The sequence below is a fragment of the Sinohyriopsis cumingii genome, chromosome 9 (assembly GCF_028554795.1).
Source record: "Sinohyriopsis cumingii isolate HCF-2022 chromosome 9, ASM2855479v2, whole genome shotgun sequence".
NCBI classification, from domain to species: domain Eukaryota; kingdom Metazoa; phylum Mollusca; class Bivalvia; order Unionida; family Unionidae; genus Sinohyriopsis; species Sinohyriopsis cumingii.
The window spans coordinates 100,674,515-100,685,039 of NC_142969.1; the positions used below are offsets into that span (position 1 = coordinate 100,674,515).

Below are 10,525 nucleotides of genomic sequence, written 5' to 3' on the forward strand. Positions count from 1 at the left end.
AAATAGTGATTACTGTCATTCTGCACTCCCTCTCTCTCTCCACTATCATTTTTCATTATTAGTCACAGTTATCGTGTTGAAGATGTAATACGAGTATTATGTAGGAAGAGGACTAATTTAAGTTGTTAGAACTTGTGCCCAATCCAACTGTAACCTATTGTGACATTAAAATATCTTTAAACTAAACTGCTATCAAGAGGACTTTATGGTTACATAGATAGGCGACTAGAAACTCTGATAATTGTCAAGAGGACTTTATAGTTACATAGATAGTTGATTACAAACTCTGATAAGAGTCAAGAATAATTTATGACTACATGCATAGGCGATTACAAACTCTGATAAGAGTCAAGAAGACTTTATGATTACATAGATAGGCGATTACAAACTCTAATAAGAGATAATAATAATTTATAACAATATACATAGGCGATTACAAACTCTGATAAAAGTCAAGAGGACTTTATGATTACATAGATAGGCGATTACAAACTCTAATAAGAGATAATAATAATTTATAACAATATACATAGGCGATTACAAACTCTGATAAAAGTCAAGAGGACTTTATGATTACATAGATAGGCGATTACAAACTCTGATAATTGTCAAGAGGAATTTATGATTACATAGATTGGCGATTACAAACTCTGATGAGAGTCAATAAAAATGTATGACTACATGCATAGGCGATTACAAACTCTGATAAAAGTCAAGAGGACTTTATGATTACATAGATAGGCGATTACAAACTCTGATAATTGTCAAGAGGACTTTATGATTACATAGATTGGCGATTACAAACTCTAATAACAGTCAAGAGGACTTTATGATTACATAGATTGGCAATTACAAACTCTGATAATTGTCAAGAGGACTTTATGATTACATAGATTGGCGATTACAAACTCTAATAACAATCAAGAGGACTTTATGATTACATAGATAGGCAATTACAAACTCTGATAAGAGTTAAAGAATCAGATATCAGCTGTTATATGTATACCATTTTGTTTCATATTTTTGTCAGGAGATTGCTTAGAAACTGCGATAACGCTACATTTGTTTCTATGACGACAATGAAAGTCGCTACGCATTTTTTGATGCATTATCGACATCATGACATGTTAACCAGAATCAGATTTGTCCTGGTGTTATTAAATTGGAGTAGCACGTGTGTGTACTCCCAAGTCCTTCTTACTATTGGTGTAATAGGCATACAATTTAACTATATTCTTGCAAAGGAAAAATGATACAGGATTATGTCCACAGAGAACACAAAAATCTAGTTTCATTGTAAATGCCCAGACATTCAAAATAAGAAGAAAATTCATTTTTACCAGACATGGGACAACAAACAGACTTTACAATGTTTTATGGCTTTGTCAGCTTCACATTGTATTCTACTTCTTTGGTCACGCCATAGTCCACATAAATGCTTTATCAATCAGGACACGTAAAATGAGGGCAAGTTTGTGAAACTTGTCGCCTTTTAATCTTTTTTAAGTCTCTACTTCTGACAGGGTGAATGGAAAATGTCATGACCCTGTATATTTTATTCTTTATTGACTACAGTTGGACTGACATATTATCAAAGAAGTGTTTTTTGAGACTCATTAACTCAATTATATTCACTAGGTTGGGTCTCGCAATTAAGTCCAGTGAAAGGTTCTATGATATTTATCTACAGTGAAAGCCAAGTTTGTTTAAATTCATACAGTGAATGGACTGGAGTGTCCCCGGTGCTGGAAAAGCGTGTCAGTCAGCGTCAGTGCCTGTCAAAATAGCATATTAATTGGCGTCAGCACCAGTCAAAATAAAGCAAAACAAGTTTTTCATCAACACAGCGAATACAACGGAGTTAAAATGAGGTGAAAACATTGCCATGTTACAAATCTTCAGATAAAAAAATAAATATTTGGACACACCTGTTGTTGTTGTTGTTCTAGAGTTTAACGCAATTTTTCAGCACAAGATAGGCTATACACTGCGGCCAGTATAACTGATGGAGGAAGAACCCTGGAAAACCCAGGGAAGAACCACAGACCCACGAGAAGCTACTGGCAGGCTTTCCCACGTACCCACGCTAGCCGAACCTTGGACTCGAACCCACGCAGACAGAGCTGAGATGGCAGTGATCCGAAACGGTGAGCGCTTTAGACCACTCGGCCACTCGGGGCCCCGGACACACCTGTATTTCTCAACTAATATGTTATTTATTCAATTCATTCCTTTATTGATTCTTTGCATTTTATAAGTGTAAATGCCATCATTCAGATGTAATTGCTTAAGTCTTTCAATTTTTGATAATTTCTGTTGAATTAAGGATGGAATAAGTTGATAGAATCAGTCCTGCCTGAGAAGTTAATTCTTCGCTATTACACAACGAAACAAAACGTATGTTTTATGCCCTTTATTTGATATCCGTTTGTCTTATTGACCAGTAAACAAATATTTCCAAATACATACATGAAAACATATCTCTGAACAGAAACTAATTTTTCTAAGATAAGAAAAAAAGCAACAAAAACAACAAAAAAAGCAAGGCTATAACAGGATCGACCTTTATATTAATTCTGTTGCATAGGGTAATACTCGGGAAGTTACTTTTAGCTGATCGACACCCACTGTTGCATGGGGTAATACTCAGGAAGTTACTTTAGCTGATCGACGCCCACTGTTGCATGGGGTAATACTCAGGAAGTTACTTTTAGCTGATCGACACCCACTGTTGCATGGGGTAATACTAGGGAAGTTACTTTTAGCTGATCGACACCCACTGTTGCATGGGGTAATACTATGGAAGTTACTGAATATGATCTGTGGAGAATAATTACACTTTTTAAAGTTAAGTTTTTGTAAGCGTTTTCAGGATGGCGGCATTTTATATTAAGTCACAAGTTTTTGGTTGAATGGTACACAATGGTATAAATCCTTGTTGTAGATTCGGTTGAACGGTAGACAATGACACAAATCCTTGCTGCATTTTCAAATCAAACGTAACATCAGAAAAAAACATTTAAAACAAGGCAAAAACTATTACATTCAATATATTCGAATGCGGTCGGACGGGGTGTATCGCTAAGATGTCTAGAGGTTATTCTATATAAAACATGGTTTGTTCTTTAGGTTTTAAGTATTGTAGCTTTCTGTGCCACCATCTTTACTACACCTGCTGTAAAGAATGGTGAACATGAACAACCCAATATATCAACAGCTAATTATGCCTGGTGTAGCTGCAAGAATATACGATTTTTTAAAGGAAAAACAAGTGCTTAGTAATCTTGCCTGTACATGGCAGAAGACCTCCTGCGTAATCTTAAAAGAGGAATGTACACAGGTGAGTTTAACATTGGCATGTCATCCGCTTTTATTTCTGGCGGAATGACAGGATTAAGTGCGCTATTTTTTCCCCATACATATTTTCTGCATTTATTTGTAAATACTGAACTTTCCTACCTATCCAAAATCATCCCGTCCACCCCCATCCTACCCACAACATCAGGTTAAATTGGTTAATCAAAAGTCTCTTCGTGATACAAACATGGGGCTTGTGACAGGTTATCTGGCTTTTTTTTCTTTTTCGGAGAGACCCCAATGTAAACAAGCAACGTGCCATGAGTCACATATATCAACTCTGGAATGACAGCAATGATTGTTTATACACTGTGAACTGTAGCTAAATACACATCGAGAAGCACACCATATTTCTTATTATTTCCTTTAAAAGGAACCAACATTATCTAAATCTATCGTAAAACTTGCGGTTTTATCCAATCTAAGAGATTCTTTAAAGCGCGTTTTGAAGGCGGTGTAGAGGTAAACTGTCCTGTTACGTGCGATTTTATTCCTGGTAATCTCCACCTGATTTTGTTTTTGCAAATTTCCCTTTCTTGGACATGCTCTTTCTCGCTGACGGTCGAAAGATTTCGAATTGCACTTACATCAATCTATGCTCACAGTTTGTCTTAAAATCGACACGAAGTTAAGCTGCACGCCCGAACAACTATTTCGACCTACACAGCTCTAGCATACTTATTTAGCACCCCACCAACACCACCCAGGATATTTCTGGTTTTCTGAAACTGCTGCTGAAAAGAATGTTGAAGCCATAACATGTTTTGGGATTTTAATAAATTATATATTTTAAGTGTCAAACACTTTAAGTTCTTTATCTTTCCGTACATTTTTAATTTAATAAATGAGGACACACAGCAAAAAGGTTTAAAGGCGCCTTTAAAATGTGCATTACGTGATATAATGGCGAAAAGTGGGAACTTCATCTAACAATATTTTATGGTCATTATTAGTTTATGCCTTTTTTTAAGCAGAATGCATAAAATCCAGCGAATGCTCTTATTTTAATTTTCATATAAAATGTTAATTTTTATATTAAATTTTGCTTCATTACATTAATATAAATATTCATAAAATTAAATATTACCTTTGTTGGAATTAATAAGGGAGGGAAGGCATTTATTGCCATAATAAGATGGATTTATGTACATTTATTTGCCATGTGAATTGGATATAAATCACCTGCTCATTTTGTCACTTTGAAATTTACATTAAATTAAATAAACTCAAGAGTGGAGTCATAAATTACATATTGACTTCTGAAATTAAATACTGACTGCACGTACGAGCAATTAACTGTTTTCTGTCTTGTGATATTTTCTTTGCAGGACTGATCTTAGTTCAGCCCTAGCGATCCGTTGCATAATACTATTGTACTCTTCTTTGTCCGTTCGCGTGCGATTGACAGATGCGTGATGTCAAATGTAAGTATTTTCAGTGCAGGACAGGCGTAAAGACGTGCTTTAAACTTGTACCGTTTAAATCTTTTCAATATCCGTTGATATGAAACGATAATGTCATATTTCTAACTCCCGTAAAATGATTTATACAGCAATTACTCATTGAAGGCACCGAACGTCCTTTTCCAAACATAATTCACTAATTTACTTATTTCATAATGAATTCAATACAGGCGGTCCAAAATACAAATCAAAAAATTGACATTCGCACAAAACTTAACGCCAGTTTGCTGGGATTCGTGCAATGGAGATCTTAGGACCCATTATATGTATCGATTTCATTGACGATTGCCTAATTGAGAGTAAGCGTGTGTAGGCAGATAAAATTCGATTTGACGGAAAATTGACCAATGTTGATCGAACAGTCATTTTAAAATAGAAGTCTTAGTGATCGATTTCAGACAGACGTAAACGTTCAAGGTAATTGCGTCATCAGTAGTGATCAGGTACAATACCGTTAAAGGAATAACATGGATTTCAGGGTTCTTTTATGGTACATCCTGATGCTTACCATTATTGTATTGCTTTACTTCACAGGTAATATGACAATGCCATTATCTTTTGTCCTTCTGTCTGTCCGCACGTTCGTGAGTGTGTGTGTGTGTGTGTGTGTGTGTGTGTGTGTGTGTAATTTTTCCGTACGGATTTGTTTTCTCTCTTGGGAGGAGGGTGTAGGAGAAGGTTATATTTATTCATTACACTTGCGTCAAACTATTTTAAAGGAAAGTGTTCCAGATTATTATTTTTCTTTTCTTGGTTTTTGTTTGTTGCTCGTTGTTTTTTTTTTTTGGGGGGGGGGGGGGTTGGATAGGGTGGTGGGTTCTTTTTTTTCTCCGTTGTTTTCTTTATAAAATAAACTTGGCTCACTGGTCTCTGATTATTTGCATTTTATGCATAAAAATTCGTAAATATCTGGATGTGGTCATCCTTGTGAGAGGAAAAAAAGCCATCTTGTTCGTGTATAATTTGTGCCAAACTGCGAATAAACGCTATTAGTTCTGCTTGTAATTTAGAGCAAATCGCGTAAACACTAATTTGAAATCATTGTTTCGTCTATTTAAACGGACTTCCAGATAACAGTCGCTGTTACTGGGTTTCATTAAAACGCACTAATACCACATATAATTTACTTCTTATCTAATTAACTTAACGAATTACAAAATATTAACTAGATTCTAAGTTCACTCTTTAAATCTTTTGTTACTTCATATTGGTATGACTTGTAAGTAAACTGTTACAAGTCAAAGATTGGTGATGTATGCTATGTACATCAAAAGGCCCCAGAAACCTATATAAAGAATTACTTCTATCTCTAATTTCAAAACACGTACATGTAAGGATATCCTAAGAAATCTATATATTAAGAAGCTTCATGGGCAAAATACGAAACTAACTCAGGCCACCTGAAAGTCCAGAGAATACCGTTCAGCATGGCACCTGTACCTGCCGATTCACTAATTACTCGGTCTGAGAAATATCTTCCCATCACCGATTCCCCAGAATCAAACATATAACTAAAATCTATAAATCTAAAAACTGATACGTAAAATCCAAGAACACATGCACTGTGTTTGTTCGAATGTTCTATATTTCGTTGGTATTATTTCTATTCTTGTACCTATTATCTTGTTTTATAATTATCCCAGTTTGTATAGCCATAAATGTTGACGACTATGATCATGATGACATTTTTTTTTTTGGTGTTGCTGATGTTGTTGTTAACGGATTATGTAGAAATTTATAAAAGCCGAATTCTGACCGATAAACATTTCATCTAATTAAACGAGAGTTGTGAAAATAAAACGGCATTTGACCAAGGTTTAATTTGCGATTCTGCTACGTCACAGAAGTAAATGTTCAGGATCATTCCTTAATTGGTACAATCTGATGAATTTTGTACTTCCTTCTTTCCTTCTACATATTGTCACAAGTAAACCAGTTTTAAAAGACTGGCGTATTTTAGAAGCATTGCTTTACGATTTAATACATATATTTTACAATATATTCCATTTATTTACTTGGAAATCTTTTCTTATATAAAGCTTAGACGTCCTAACATAAAACTTCATGTGATACGACTTGATTATGCAAAGATACTGGCAATTACTGTTTATGAAATACATAGAGCTTGTCGTCATTGAAATTACAATCGTTATAAATGCGGTAATGTAAAATTAAAACGAAGCACTGTCTAAAAAAGAACGAAAAGTAGTACAAATTGTGATTTGTTTTAATAATTTTTTTTACTGATGACTGAACAAATCAACTGTAATCCAAATAGTTATGGAAAGTATACTCCTTCATACTCCTGGAAATATTACATTGGGGTTAAGGTTAGAGTTAATCCGAATGATATGGCTGGGTTTTCTTGTGGCGCTGTCTAATCGGGAGATAACTGACTAATCTATACCGACTAGTGTATTTGCCTTAGCGGGCACTAAGGTTAGATATCAGCCTGCGGCGATGATGTACATCTTTTTTAATTTATTTTTATTACTTTATTTTATTTACTAGTTATTGACTTGTAAATTTATTTACATAATTAGCTATTGATTTACTTGTCTAGTTTCTTACCTATATGGTTACTTACTTTCCAACTTAGTTATTTACTTCAAAAATATTATTTCTTTACGAACCTGCTTAACGTATTTCCCACAAACAGGTATAGAAGGTGCCTGCCATTCTCGAAACACGACGACGACGACAACAACAACAACAACAACGGCTAGACCTCGCCCATGATGCTTGAACGTTTTCCTCTATTAGTAAGTATTTCAGATTCTTTCTTTCTTTCTGTTTTATTTCTTTCTTACTTTTCTTTCTTTTTTTCTTTCTTTCTTTCTTTCTTTCTTTCTTTCTTTGCAACTTTACTTGATTAAATGTTAAATAATATAGGATAGAAGAAGACAAACGTTTTCAAACACTGTAGTTCTAGAAAAATGGCGGTGTCTTAAGGAAATCGCCCTAATGGCAGAACAACAAAAACAAAGCTATTTTCAAAGGCGATCACATGGTTGAGAAAACAACCAATCGGCAACCTAAAGTTTGGTATTGATATAAGTGTCCTTAGTTGCACGGCATACTGCTGGCCGTTTTTTTTTTTTTTTTTTTTTTTTTTTTTCGGGTTCACGTAACTTTAAACTATACCGTTACGTTGGTACTTTCTGTCAGTAATTAATGTACGCAAATTGTAATCTTGTTAAGAATTTAATCATATTAACAGCATATATTCATTTTTCATGATAAAATAATATTTTCTTTACAAAACAGTTGTATTTGTCACAAATTAATTTTGATTATTACAAATACAATTTTATTTATGATACTTTAATCACATGTTTGGCACGTGTCAAGTGGTGGTCAAATGGAATGTTGTGAGAGACATTCAGGCAAATCTAACTTCTCGGAGAGAAAAAAAATCGGCTTAAAAAGTGATTTTTTATAGTTATTTACTAGCGTGTGTTAATATGTTAAGTACACATCACCCTCTGTAAGACTGACTCGTCATAAGATTTTCAGGAGAGCAGTTGTTTTCTGTTTGAATTTTACGCAACTTCTCATATCCACTAAATAGTTTTTCGTTTGTTGAGTAAGTTTGTGTTATGTTTACTGGCCCCCTCTGATAAATATCTTGCGTGGATGTTGGCATCGAACTCAAAGTTTCCCTGCCCATTATATCAATAGTCTACCTTGTAAATTGTAGGCTTCAGTATCCACATTTCATGTTTTTACCAGCAATGCAAGCGCCCTAATTTCTGCACAATGTTTTCTTACATCAGCAAGCGCTCTAATGTCAGCGCAATGTTATTTAATAAGGAATAAGCTATATTGTAAACTGAATCATCCCACTTTAGTTACAGGTTTTAGATTGCAACTGATACAACAATCGACATACACGTATCAAATTAATGACCATTTATTTTTCCGTGGGGGGAGAAGGGCTGGGATTTTCATTTGAGCTGAGATATTTTATTTTTTCTTTTATCTCAAGAAAATAATTTTGTGTTCCGGTTATTGACAGACGGAACTTTTTAAAAAAGTCCCTGTCTCCTGCCCCCAACATGAAATTGTTGGTCCTTTCTGTAATTGAGGTATACCTAGGACGTAGCACGGTATGTTCAGAAATATCGCGGTATACCGTGGTACGAATAAGGGTGTGTTCAGAAATACCGCGGTATACCGTGGTACGAATAAGGGTGTGTTCAGAAATACCGCGGTACACCGTGTACAAAAAATTTAGCGTGGTACCCAGCTTATCTACTTATGATAATACTTTCATTACACTTAAAGTTTCGTTAATTGAAATCACCAAATTTTTCATATTATAGATCTTCGAATAACTTTCCACATCACAACTTAAAATAAGATATATTTACAGCAAGTATATGCAATATAAAATATAAAAGCAAATACACTATATTTTATACCAGATTATACATTCCCGATACGATGAAATCGTATTTAACGACAGTATATTCGTCATATAGAGGCATGGTGCTGATCTACCATAATATTTATCGTCTTCTACCGTACTGATATACCATAATATGTATCGTCTTCTACCGTACTGATATACCATAATACTTATCGTCTTCTACCGTACTGATATACCATAATATTTATCGTCTTCTATCGTACTGATATAGCATAACCTTTGTGAAAGTTATGCCCTTCAAAGTGCCAGTTCGCTCATTTCTGTATTATAATTATCCCTCATAGTGCCCACATATTAATTTCTGAGATTTTTGTAGACTGATTAGCCTTGTTGGTAACAATATATATATATATATATATATATATATATATATATATATATATATATATATATATATATATATATATATATATATATATATATATATATACACACACATATATATATATATATATGATCATTTGCATTATTATGTATTTTTGCAACCTTTTGCAGGTTCATCCCACCCATGAAAGTGTGACAAAGTACAGCATGTGTCACCTTATGACAAACGAACTTGAATAAACAGATGCTGAATGAGCAAATGGTTCACTTTCATTAACATCATCATGGACTCACAACAGTTAAAGACAGCTTTTTTCCTGCTTATGAACAAATAACTTAAACAATAAATATCCTGGAAAAGTTGGCACTTGTTCCCGTAATAAACAGTTTCTTCATTAGTTAGTAGGCGACCTACGTAGTCATTATTTTATTGAAAACACAGACAAAAACAAGAATAAAGAAAAGGTAGTTTGACATAAGAGATTGCAGAATCAGAAATATTTTACTCTACGGCACTACTCATCTCTCGTCTTTCAATTAGCAGGTTGTATTTACATAAAAATGTATGTATGTATGTAAGTACGTACGTACGTACGCGCGCACGCACGCACGCATGTATGTGTAACTCGCTCTCTTAGAAAGACGGGTTGTTAATTGGATTTTTCTGGGGTTATCTACAGGATGTTCTCCCTTGATGTTATAGCCCGGTGGGAGTGGAAGATATATTTTCAACAGAGGACTGAGCAAGACTATTGAGAAGAAATAATGCAATAATACGAGCCCCCTTAGACAAGAATTGTAAAAAAAATCAAAACATATTATTAGCGGTAATTCCAATTGAATCTAAATTATGTCAACATAATTTAATAGCAGTGTCTAATTCAGATTTATTTCATCATAATAACGAGTAGTGAAAAGAGCGCAATGTCCACGACTGATTGCATAACCT

At 34.2% G+C, this 10,525-nt stretch overlaps 1 long non-coding RNA gene across 1 annotated transcript; it reads left to right on the forward strand.

The window, feature by feature from the left end:
• Nucleotides 1–5,201: 5,201 nt before the first annotated feature.
• Nucleotides 5,202–9,939, forward strand: LOC149792344 (uncharacterized). Its single transcript, XR_016423290.1, has 3 exons — nt 5,202–5,354; nt 7,480–7,582; nt 9,748–9,939. It is a non-coding gene; the product is annotated as an uncharacterized LOC149792344 (long non-coding RNA).
• The last annotated feature ends 586 nt before the right edge of the window (nt 9,940–10,525 follow it).